The 12,588-nt window shown below is 41.3% G+C and overlaps 1 long non-coding RNA gene across 2 annotated transcripts; it reads right to left on the bottom strand.

Annotated features, from left to right (window-relative positions):
* Positions 1-507: 507 nt before the first annotated feature.
* LOC146588321 (uncharacterized) lies at positions 508-4,835 on the bottom strand. Of its 2 annotated transcripts, none has more exons than XR_014897443.1 (3): positions 4,749-4,835; positions 3,638-3,722; positions 508-586 (listed from the first exon to the last, which is right to left on the bottom strand). It is a non-coding gene; the product is annotated as an uncharacterized LOC146588321 (long non-coding RNA). The 2 variants fall into 2 exon arrangements; XR_014897442.1 differs by having other exon boundaries at positions 540-586; positions 3,629-3,722.
* Positions 4,836-12,588: the final 7,753 nt, after the last annotated feature.

Below are 12,588 nucleotides of genomic sequence, written 5' to 3' on the forward strand. Positions count from 1 at the left end.
TATGTATACAGAAGTTTTCTCATCCTCATGTAATCTCTGAAATGCAGCAATGTGTCTAGGTACTTAAGTASCAACAGACTGGAGTGACCTCTGATACAACAACATGGAAACATTCTGTAAGTAAGGACTCATCAACAGTGTTCACCATAAGTATGTGGGTAGACGGGCTCATTAATTTGACATAATCTGGCAAAGAAATTTCTCAGCTTTTTGCAGTCTCTGAAAATAATACTCCAGCTCCCATACAGAATGGCAGGCCTGGATCATAGCTGGAGGCAGCAACAGGGGGCCGAAGATGTCGCCTATACTGTTTGTGCCCTGTGGGCATTAATTACTTTTAAGGACTGTTCAGTCGGACTGGAAGAAATTGTGTGAGACTAATCTTAGGGCTTTCAAGATGCCAAATTCAGTTCTTTGCAGTTCATGCTGTGCCTTTGGAAATAACCTTTATTTGAATAATCTCAAGCTGAGGTGAGGAGGATGAGGCACAGTCATCACTGTTTTCATCTCTTTCTTGTTATTATTTCATAGTGTTCTGGTTTTGGCATATGTTCATCTTGTGTCTCAATAAGCAGATGGGAGTTTCCTAGGAAGGAGAATAACAAGGAGAATAACATTCTGTTAGACAGTATTTTAGCTGAAGAGTAGTTACTGTCAAACCGATGCTAATTCAGGTGGCTTGTCAGGAAAAACTAAACCAAAAAAGGAGGAGGATGTGTACTGGCAGGTCCTGGAGCAATGCCAGTTTGGAGAGAGATCTTTGAATGTAGATCTATCTTAGAACACAACTTCTCTGTCTTCCATTTCTTATCATGTGGGAATTGATAATATTTTTTTTTTGAACTGATGCTTATATTGTCCAGCTATGTGAAAACAGAGTTCTCCTTTAGCAGCACCCTTGTAGGAAACATTGCAATTATTAAGACCCTAACTTAGGGCAAAACACAAGCATGTGTCTGCCTGCTTGCTGCCGTCTTAATCGACTCCGTGTCTCAGGTTAAGTGTATGCTTGGAGTAGTCCTGAATCCACATGAGCATAAGCCTGTAGGTGCTTTCCAAACAACACATTTAGGAACTTGGCAGCTATGCTGTTCGGATTGCTTACAATTCTTCTATCATCTATCCCTATCGACTGGCCTTGTTGAGGACAAGCTTTGAGGACAGGCAGCTCTCGTTCATCTGAAAAGCAGTGTGCATTACAACCTGGTGGTCCTGGTGCTGCATGAGTTATTAAGCAGCATTGGAACAACCGGTTTGATTTTCTAACGAGAGGAACTTCTACCCATCACCCACACTCTTACTAGAGTACAGAAGCTTCACAAGACCTGAGRTTTTTTTCAAAGAACATTCCCTTTCTGAAGAGTTAATGAAGTCCAAAAATGAAGATGGTCAAGAAGTTTCCAAATATAAGAAGAAAGAAAGAATAGGGGAACTATTAAGATAATGGAGACTTCTGGGCAGATCTCCTAAAGAATGGAAAGCAAACTCTAAGACCAACATACTCATGTAGGACTTAATGTGGAGAATGATTTTCTCTTGACAGATTTATATGAAGAACTTGTTGTTCAAACAACGTATGTGGAAACTTATAGAAGGCAATTTTTTTGTGCATGAATCCAGAATAAGGGGGCTTCTGGGAAAAGATAATTTAGTTGGGCACCATTTCCACCTTACACATCTGCCTGGCACTGGTCTGGATGAGAAATTCCAGTGTGGTCCCCTSAGTTTTTTTGGAGGTGCCCCCAAAAGCCAGCAATAAAGGAATCAGTATGAGAAGATCAAGAAAAGAACCACTTTATTTCTCCTTTTTCAAACTGAAGTTGAACAGAGGCAGAGGGCTCGTTGCTACTGGATTTCTCYTTCTTTCCTCCTGAGTCTGAGGGGATTTCCATGGGAAAGAATGTAACTCTATTTTAATTTCCTTCACTTTTGTCTAGAATCCCTTTTCCTGAAAAGCAAGTATTTTTATATGCAAAGATTGGGGGAAATCTGCCTGCCAATCTAGTCCTGGCAAGAGGGTCTTGCATGCTTTTTACCTCTTCCCAAAACAGCACAAAGCTTCCTGAGGAATTCTGCTTCCATCTGCACAAGCCAGATCTTCTGCTGCTACAGCTTTAGCAACTTCCATGTGGCTCTGACATTTTTTTCCAGCCATGGGTTAGTGTCAAATAATCCTAGAGCTTCTGMTAGATCCCTGGCTTGGTGATGCACCATATTTTGAGTGTCTCTCCATAAACACTTGCAGAATCAGAAGTGTTATGAAGGTCTCCCTCTGYGTCCAAAAGCAAAAAGCAAGAATTTGGGTATGAATGGGAAGTCAGAACTAGAATCTCTGTTTAAAATTATTTCAAGAACTTGTGCATAGTAGATTTATATTGGAAAATGAAACAATACACTCATGTACCATTATTAGAAATGCAATGCCATCTTACTGGAATGCTTTGAATTATTTTTCTCTTAGATGTTTGAGCTAAATTTTTAGAAAGACTAAAATGTAGAATAAAACTGGCATCAAAACAGTGCACAGTACTCACACAGCATAAGAGTGATCTAAGATATAACAGAAGCAATTTGTCTGGGGAAGAGAAATACAATGATTCAGTATTTTAAATGAGTCTCTAGAACATTTATACCATGCTACAGTAACCTGCTTCCACCTTTGCATCAGTCTCTAACTCCTTGAGTAATGAATCAATACTACTTACAAAAGTTGCACCTCCCTTCTGCTCCTAAGAGAGTAGCACGGTTTGTGTGTAATATGMTGCTAGTATATTTTTAACTAGTTCAAATTTGGCCCAGGTCAGTGTGGTGACATGCAGCCTTTTAGCCCTTGTCTTGTGGCTAATCCTCTAGGAGTGATTTGGTCGTTTCRGTCTGGTTCACAGTGGAAGAGTAAAGAGTGTCAAATTACCTTCTTTGATGGTTAAATCAGCAGAGATGACCCTGTCCATAGGCCCTCCCTGTAAATCTTGAGGCACTGAGGAGTCCCTGGACGGATCCTTCTCCACAGCCAGGGAAAAGATACACTGAAGTGGTAGAGGATGGGGGAGCGTTTTGGGGGGTGGATAGGGTTTTAGGAGGCGTCTTTCATATGCAAGATGGCCATGAGATACAGAAAGTAGAAACACAAGGGAGTTTCTAATGAGGCTTTCATAGTAGAGGGATGAAATGGGTAGTGGTACTCCATGCAGCTGCGCCTGCTCAYCAGCAGTGTTGTAGTGCAATGGGACCTCCCTCTGGTGGCAGCCACTTTGCATAGCAAACAGGTCCATTTCAGAAGATTTACTCTGTCTTCCGACAGGAGTGGCACAGTTCTTAAAGGAACGAGGTTTTGTCCTGTGTAAAATGTATACTTACTTTTTTTCCTTCACGCTGTGTCTGCTTTCTGTCTCATTACTTAGTCAGCAGAGGTTTCATTAGCATCTGATTCAGAAAGAAATCTGGTGTGATAGACCAGACGTGCTGTTGAATTACAAAGATATATTAAAAAAAAATCCTTTTTTTTGTTTGCTGTAACCCCTATGGGTGTTTTTAGAGATCACTATCAGGGTTTGTAAAGCGCCACTAAATTTCACACCCCAGAGATTCCAGTGGTGCCATATCCAGTCTATTAAGAGAATATACTCACTGTGCTCACCTCTCTTCTCCACCGGTCCTGCAGGGCTGGAGCTCTAATCAGTGCTGTGTGATAATTGGTGCTTTTAGTGTGGCTGCCAGAAAAACTGAATGGAGAAAAGGCCACTTTGGTTAAATACAATCTGCAATTTAAAACTGAAGATTTTCTCACTCAAATATTAAAAAAAMCCCAAACACAACAACGAGATTTTAGTTTTTTCTATATGAAATATCATTCAATTAAAATGATTTCCCATTGGGCAATTGTAAAAAAGTAAAGGAAGGGAAGGGATAAACTCACAAAAGTGAGAAAGAAGAGGAGGTATAACTCTCCTGTCTGGTGATGCTCTCCTGTCTACTACAGCTCCCTGGAACAGCTACTTGTTTATCTTTTAAAAGAGCCAAATACAATTTTGCACTCTGCTTGAATAGCTTTGAAGCCCTACTGCTCATATTCACTGCCACACGACTTTCTATAGGGGAGCCAGTCTTAGTAACTTCTCTCCAAACAGGGTGACTGCCTATAAAAAGTAGAAATGCCAAAAAATATGCTGAGTAGCTACTGGGAAATCTGGGAAAAGTTTTGGGCAAGGACTGCAATGAAAATCTTTTTTAAAAGTATCTGAAAAAGATCCAATCAGATCAGATGTATGGTTTATGTGATTGTATCTCGATTCAAATCCTTGAGATTTTCAACCTGAGCTCCTATAAAATGCCACCACTTAGCCCCTAGACCTCAAAGCGCCCCCTTCCACCACCTGCAGCAGCTTCTTTTCTTTTGAACTTGTTATTTCAGCAACAGGATTTCCCCTTGCTGGAAGAGCCCTGAACTTCTGCTCCTTTGAGGGGCTAAAATGGTGATAACTTGTAGGGAGATAGAAGCCCAAAATAAACAGATGCTAAACATTTCCTAGCACACTAAGCAGCCACCAGCCAAAGGACTTCTTAGTGCCTCAGCCTTATCTGAACAGCATTCAAAGGCAGCATGACAGCTCCTGCTGTAGCCACCACCCCAGATACACCAGGATGCCCCGAGGGGCTGGCATCAGCAAAAATAATCAGTGCTAGGAATGGTGCAGTATTCAGGGGTAATTCAGCATGCACAACAGAAAGAGCCCAGGAGGAATTTTTACTTTCTGTTTTCTCTCCTCTGGTCCTTCCCCACTCTTTTCTGTCCCTGCAGATTCCTTCCTGCCAGCGCTCCTCAGCAAGCCTCTGCTGGACTGTAAATGCCACTTCTCACATATTTGTAGAGGATTGGCAGCTCCCTGAGATGCCTGTGTCTCCTAAACAGCACTTCAGACCCTATGTGACTATTATAAACTTATCACCCCTCCACCCACTGGAAGCATGATTGTCCCTCACCCAGCAGATTTTAAAGATTGGCCCAACCCAGCCAGAGCTGCTGTACAACAAGCAGGGCAGGAACCAGGAGGCAGTTGATGGCTCCCACCATCTCCCCTTCCCGCTATGGCTATAACAGGCCTGGGGTCTGCCCAGTGCAAGGAGGGTTTTGTTTAGGTTTTGGGCAAGGTAATGCTTATCTTCATGCACCTATCACATCTTAGGCTTAGAAAGAGTTTTTGCATTCCTGTGTTAGTTATGTCAAACTATCTCACTTTGTCAGAAGACAAGCACTGTAACCCATTAACCGTATGTACTTTGGTGTCTTAGAGGCTAACTTCACTAAACGATCTCTCTTAAAATCCCCCTGCAACTTGGATTTGGTGCTTGGCAGTCCAGTGGTCAGTCCGTGTCTCTGGTGCAATGCCTGACACACGCATTATTCAACAGTGCTCAGACAAACAGGTGGGGCAGAGAGCTCTCCCCTGCAACGCAGGGCGCTAAGCCATTACCCAGCCTCCACCAGCGTGGTGATGGGGCCAGCTGACATGAGCCACCCTCCATCCTCTTGGCAGCCCCGGTTACAGCTTGGCCCAGTTCGCAGGGGCAATGGCAATAGTGCTGAGGGATCAGCCCCTTCTCTTTACAAAGTTGATCATGTTTTTGTGCAGAGCCACTGTGTTGCAGAATTAATCTTTACGTAACATTATCAGGTGACTTCTTGTCTTGGTCACCTAATAGGGTTTCCATAGAAATTTCGAAGCTAATGYCAATGGCATGAATCTCCTCCTTCTCGAACAGACTGGGGACAGAGGTGGGGACAGAGAAGCTATTTTCTACTCTGAAAAAAGCCAGAGATGGTCAAAAAAGGTTTCTGCCTCCAGTAACCTGTGTTGAGGTGGGTGGCTGGGTCAGGTACCCCACAATCAGATTTTGTTGCTAGTCTTGGTATCTCTAGTCTTTGAAAARGGAGAAGAATGTGTTTCTTAACAGCACATTTTTAAAGCTCTCCTACCGACACAAGTAGCTATGAAGCTGATTTGTTGCTCCTGCTTTTAAATGAAAGCTAAGGGTCTGATACAATTCTCTGACACAAATATATGTGCCTGAAATGTGAGTTCCCTGCATTGGATCCCAAGATCAGCCTGGCTACTGCCCAGAGCTTGCCAGCTATCTAACCATTTCTTTGTCCTTCCTGTGCCTGTATATTAAAGAAAAGTAAAGAATAGTATATGCCTCAAGCACTTAAATGAAACACAATCTCATTTAACAGACCCTGGAAACTGGCTAGATCTGTACCAGTCTTCTCTCAAGTTGGTTTTTGGCTCAGCTATGCAATTGCCAGAAGGAGAACCTTACAAGCCATCCTTTAAACTTGCCCGAGTTTTACTACTGAATTGCCATGTTTACCCCAAGCATATCAGTTCTTCCAGGGGATCTTTGGATTGTGGTGACCAAGTGCTATCTCTCATTTTGGGAGCCCAATAGTCTTTTGTAAGCATTGATCTTGAGTCTCCTTCTCTGAGGGGCACAAGGACATCACTGGACTACACAGAACAAACTACTCAGCTGTTGACAGTCAATACTTTGGACTGTGATGAAGTTAAAAAAGTTTTAATTCGCATTTACTTTTACAATTGCTTTAAAGGGAATTAAACCTAATGCAATTGCTCATCAGACCACCACATTCTCAGGAGCTGTTACTCTGCTTGCTCAAGGGTTTGATATAAGTGATTTTCACCATTCCTATACTACCTTTTCAGTTCCCTGGTAGAACAGCCCCTCAAATGAAGCAAAAGCTTTCAAACACACAGGCCCTGCTTCAGCGAGCACTGCCAGYGCAGGCAGAAGTGCCTGGATCCTGTTTCTCTTGACAGCTTCATCTTCTTAGGGACACTCGTCACACTAGCTTCCTCTTGGCACRAACAAGTGGGCCTGCAGCTCTTACCAGAACTAAGATGGTGCATCAGCTTGGAGCAAATGTTTGTCATGGTTCCACCCTTGGTCACTCACTAGCTCCTGACAGCTGCTGAGGTAACAGCTCTCTGGCTGTCATGACTTTCCCGTGGATGCTGCCAGGTGGAGGTGAAAGTGAGACACTGAAAGCAGCAAGAGCATCTCATCTCTTGGGCTGCACAATTTCTGCAGGAACCCTAGAATACGAGATAGCTCATCTTCACTTTCTTCCTGGCCTTTTGGAGGAAACTAGAAACACTATGRCTGGCTTTGATCATTTTGGTTTCTTTATGTTACGATGCTTATGTCTGTAACCATAACACGTACCAGAAGTGTTTAAAGGACACAGGCTTTGCTGGCGCAAGTTCTCTTTGGGTCTGGTGCAAGTTCTGCCAGTTTATTCAAAGCGGCTCAGAGGTTCTTTGATCCTTGCTGATGCTGGGTGTTAGGTGTGGGTGAGACTGGCTTGGAGGCTTCTGCAGGGCCAGGCACTCTGGGGCAGCCATTACAGAGCTTGTTTGAGAGTTTATTTGAGTGGAGCACCATGCTACAAGGCTCCTCGATACAAGCGTGACCAACGTAGGCATGGCCTAGGGCAGCTCTTGATCTAAAATGTTTGTTAGTATGCAGGTAGACTTGGAGATACAGCCTAAAGAAACAAAATAMAAGTAAAGAAAGCTAAAGAGAGAGAGGGTTTTGTTAAAAGAGAACGTTCGTTGGCTTAAAAATTCATCATGTCCAAAACTATATGAGTACTGACAGGCCAGGCTTTTTATAATATTAGTCACATATTGTATAAGTCCTTAACAGAAGACTTTTTATATTCTCTCTCTCTCTTTTTTTTTTTTAAGAACAATTACTAGCTTTCTTGCTATTTCAGACTGTCTTTCCTTTCTTCTTGGTTTGTGTCCTCTGTGCTTAACAGCGTATAGGCAGGGTTGGAATTCCCGCTGTGTAACAAAAACCAGGTCTCTTAAACCTCTTAAGTGTATCAGCAAGGAATTTGTAAAGTCACTTATCACAAATATCTTTAGGAAAAGCCCCAAACCACTGGGGGATGGGTTAGAAGGAAATAAATTTGGTGTCTCTGAGTAGGGGTAGGTGATGAGGCATTAATCACAGCTGAGCACTGCAAGCCAGGCAGTCTGCAGATAAAAACTGAAGCTGGATCTGAGGTCAGTAAYACAGTATAATAATAGCAAAGTATTGAGCTGTAACGTTAGCGTCATGCAAATGTGTAGGGGGTTATTTTTGGACAGCTAGATAGTCAAAGTGATCAAGCCATGCCACGTAAAGGCTTTATGTTGGACGTAATTTCAGAAATTTAGCTGAGCTGGGGTCTCTCACAGCGCTCAGGGCAGACAACATTACCCTATTGTTTCTGGTGTAATTCTGCTGATAATGGTAGAATCTATTTTAGAAGTGATTCATGTCCTCGTAGCTCTGAGGAAAAACTTTTGGGTTGTTTCCCTRCATTTCTTGGTTTTGTTTTTATCCTGTTTCTTTCCTTAAATGTGCTACCATTTCATTATGTTACTGGATCTCAAAACAGCAGGCCAGCATGTCTTGAATGCTATTAGGCGTTCCTGATTGAGTTATGTTTTTGAAGAGTTYTTTTTTCATTTAATAATACTTGTGTATTATTAAAAACCACCTTAGGAAAATAYAATGATTGATAATATAATATAATGATCCTTTACTGTTCCAGGATAGGTTGATGATACAATTAGTCTATGAAATGTTGCCACTCTTATCTGGACTTCATTTAAAGTAGCTGAATATCTTCTAGTGCATTCATTCTCTTTCGATGTTTTGTGAGAAAGCTCTTTCTGCTTAGAGATGCAAGAAGAGGGTTGTTTATTACTATTATGTGTGTGTATATATATTTACACACATATGTATGTATATATGCATATATGTACACATATATACACGTATATAATGTTTTGTTCAAAGTACCCTAATAGTGTTCTTGCTTTACCATGGTTCTGGAATGTCTGTTGTCTTCAGCTACAGTTCTTCTAATATGCAAAGACATTACACTCATTACTAAAAGGTATTTTAGGTGCCTAATTTCCATTTAAAAGACTATCAGTTCTTAATGTCTATGTTTTAATACCTTAGCACAATTAGCACCTTAGATCAATTAAGTTTGTGGACTGGGTGCCTAATGCATAACAATTTGCGTAGAAGTAACCTGCATRAAGATCATGCAGGAGGTTGTACCCAAAGAAAAGAGGGGAGAAAAAAAATCTTTCCCTGAAAAACTAATAGAACAGATTGTGTCATTGTTATAATATCACTGCGTTGTACAAGTTTACATCCCTGTGTCTGTAAGTACAGGAAAAATAATTGGGATGTTGTTCCTGTTATCTAGTAAAAAAATCCTCCAAAGCTCCAGGAGTTTAAAGCTGAAGATCTGTCAGTGGTATAACCTTCACCTTGATTGTGTTACATTAGCAATATGTTCTGTGTTAAAGCTCCTAATGTGTGTGTGTGTTGTACGCACTGGGTTGAACTAATATAGGTCAAAACTTACGATTAAGTACTGAGGGCCAGAAAAGAGGAAGGCAGAGATTTCAAATAGCATATCCTCTTGGTCAGATGTAATGAGTTGAAAGCAAAAGTTTTGTTTGTAGGAATATAACTATAAGCATGTTGAAGTTCATAATTTCATAGTGGTTTATTAAGCAAATTTTCAGCTTTAAGAAATCTTTTAAAACTTTCATTTTGAGGCAAAAAGCCAAATATGGGCACATTAATGACGAACAGTGGGCGTTTTGGAAATTAATGTCCAACTTTAACTGTATGTGTAACTACTGTCAAGTAAAACGTGTCTGAATGTCTGTTCTACTCTATGGCTAGAGCAGTTACATGTTTATATTCTTTCTTGTTTACAAATATTTACTTAGACTTCATCTTCAGGAAGATTCATTTGTTTTGATTTGGAACAATCCAGTGTCAAAAGTAAAAATGAGCTGATCACAGAATCATAGAATCAGTAAGGTTGGAAGGGACCTCTGGAGATCATCTAGTCCAACCGCCCTGCTCAGCAGGGTCACCTAGAGCATGTTAGACAGGGTTGCATCCAGGCGGACCTTGAAGATCTCCAGAGAAGGAGACTCAATGAAGTACATGTGGCTTTAAATTTTCCAGTGAAGATGGATTTTTTTTTAATTAGAAACGAAATGTGAATATGGATGCGTGCAAGCTGCCTTTTTCACCATCTTGGGCTGAGATAGTATTTGGAACAGATGATCTTCAAGCAGCTGAAGCAGGCTGGGGTTATGCTGGCAATACTTACTTCTATTTCTTCTATTTAGACTAAGGTCTAAACCCTTTGTCTGCAAAGGCTCCGAAATCCYTCCTTTAATTCTTTTTAAAATAAGTATGTTAACATTCTCTTTGTGAAAGAGACAGAAATGCTGATTGTACGTTCTTTTTCCAGTCTGAACACTAGACAGTTTTCTTTGGGTTTTTGGAAATTTAAAGAGCTTTCTCTGAAACTCATGCTTTTATGCATATGGAAGGGATTTGAAAGGCCTTCCTTTTGACCTGCAAACTTAGACAGACCCCAAAGGGACACTAAGACTTGAGCTTTTATCTTGTTAAGTTATGCTAAAATAGTTTCCAGTGTGATATTTTAAGTTACCAGAAAGCTGCTGTTCTTCTATTTTGTATTTCCCTTTAGAAATAAGTGAGTTGTGCCCTGGGAGAAATTTAGCTTTATTCTTGTTTCATTACAGGGAAACTGAGCCTGAAGTACATTAATCTGTGTTCTCCAGAAAGTCAATGTGGGGAGAAGAACTTCAGGCTTCTCATTCCCAGATCTGTGTTTTATCCGTATTTACTGATATTTGCAGCTTTTACCTTTGGTTTCATGAGGCTGCCTTTTACATAAAGATTTGCACATTGCAACATGGTTGAGATGATCAGCTACACAGTGCCTTTTTGTAGTGTTTGACTAGCTAAATCATGTTTTCSTTTTGATGCTGTACATTGAATAATACGCATTCCTTCTCCTCGAGGTTTTTAAGCAGAGCCAAATTTCCATGCTTATGAAATCTTGATCTGTTAGCCTGGAAATTCATAGCACCATTATTAAGATTTTTCCTAGCAAAATAGAGCAGGATGGGAGCACAAAGAACTTTTGGTTCTATCTAGTTTGGGAAACAGAAATATCAGCAATCACTGACTGTGCTGAAGAGAAATCATGGCAAACAAATGGAAGTACTGTCTTGTGCCAGAGCTGGGAGCGGGATAGTCTCTGCTTGCCTCGGCTCTTGACTCTCTTACAGTGGCCAGCATCTTCAGYGACAACAGTGATGACTTAAAGGGGATATTTCTGTAGCTTGAGCTAAAAGTGCAAGCACCTTAGTCTTGTTATAGCTCTTGGCTATATCCTCAGGGGGTTGAGTGCAGCAGAAGGCATGTAACACCCAACGGGCCCCATATTTTCTTTGGGCAGGTGAAGTATCTGAAAATCATTACAGCTCAAACAGTAATCCAGGGAATGAGCTGTTGCCCTCTGGACTGAGAATGGTTATTGAATGAGAATCCTTGAAGTTGTGTCTGTGCTATTCATTAAATGTGGTCTGAGCCAGTCTGTGGTRTGGCCTGCCAGTGTGGCTGCCAGGGGGGCTGCCATTCACAGCCTGTTCAGGGGCTTTGCGAACTCTCATGCTCCTGAGGTCAGAGAATATGTATCAGTACTGGGGCCTGGGTGCCGTTACAGAGTCCCCTTGCTAAAGTACACAGTGTATAGTGGGTAGGATTTGTCTGGAATGTAGGAAACCCAAGTTCTGTTCTGAACCATGGAGAATGGGCCTTAAAGACACTTCAACCATTTTTAGCGGAGGCAAGTGTCCTAACTTCTCCAAGAGTGAGTTTCTGTCTCTCAGTCTTGTTTTGCAGCTGCTTCACTTCTGAATTAACTGAATATGAATTGAATTAGTTACAGACTAATGCATGGAGTAGAGAGAGTTGCCTAACAAGTGACAGAAATGAGCTCRGGTGAGATCTGTGACCACTGGGGTGCTTCACCCTCTTCTGCAGTCAGCCAGAGTAAAGAAAATTGTATAACATCAGTTTTATTGAGAAGTCTAGTGCTTCTGTAAGTAGATAAAATTCTGTCAGAAAATTCCCTATCCAGCCTAAAAGTGTGTCTTGCAGATTGGGTTTGGAGCTGAGGAGAGGGGACCCAGGCACTGAGKCAATCAAGAACCTGCAGTGATTTGGGCCTGGGATTGTAATAGCCAAGTAGTTATGTTGTGTTGATCTCATATTCTTCTGTTGCCTCCATTTCTACATTGAATTCAAGCAATGTGCTCTAAGTGGAATAATTTAAATACATACACTCTATGTTTCAACAGATGGAGGAAGGGTGTTTTATTTGATTTTTAAATATTCTCTTTTAATATCTTCTGATTAAAAAATATCCTCTGAGTTTACACTAGGAGTTAATGTCAATAAAGACTCTCTGAAATTGAAGGAATGATGCTGATTTACACTGCCCAAGTTTTGCCAAGTCTGTGCAAAACAATGCTTTGTACTTGTGCTTCTCCGCGCTCCCAGGAGACAGCAGATGACATTTCCCACCATTGATCAGGCTCCGGCACACATTGCAGAGGTAGCTAGAGCCCCAAGGTGTCAGTGAATGAAAACAAGTGCATT

The sequence above is a fragment of the Rhea americana genome, unplaced genomic scaffold (genome assembly GCF_003343005.1).
Source record: "Rhea americana isolate MKP2758 unplaced genomic scaffold, rheAme1 scaffold_525, whole genome shotgun sequence".
NCBI lineage: Eukaryota > Metazoa > Chordata > Aves > Rheiformes > Rheidae > Rhea > Rhea americana.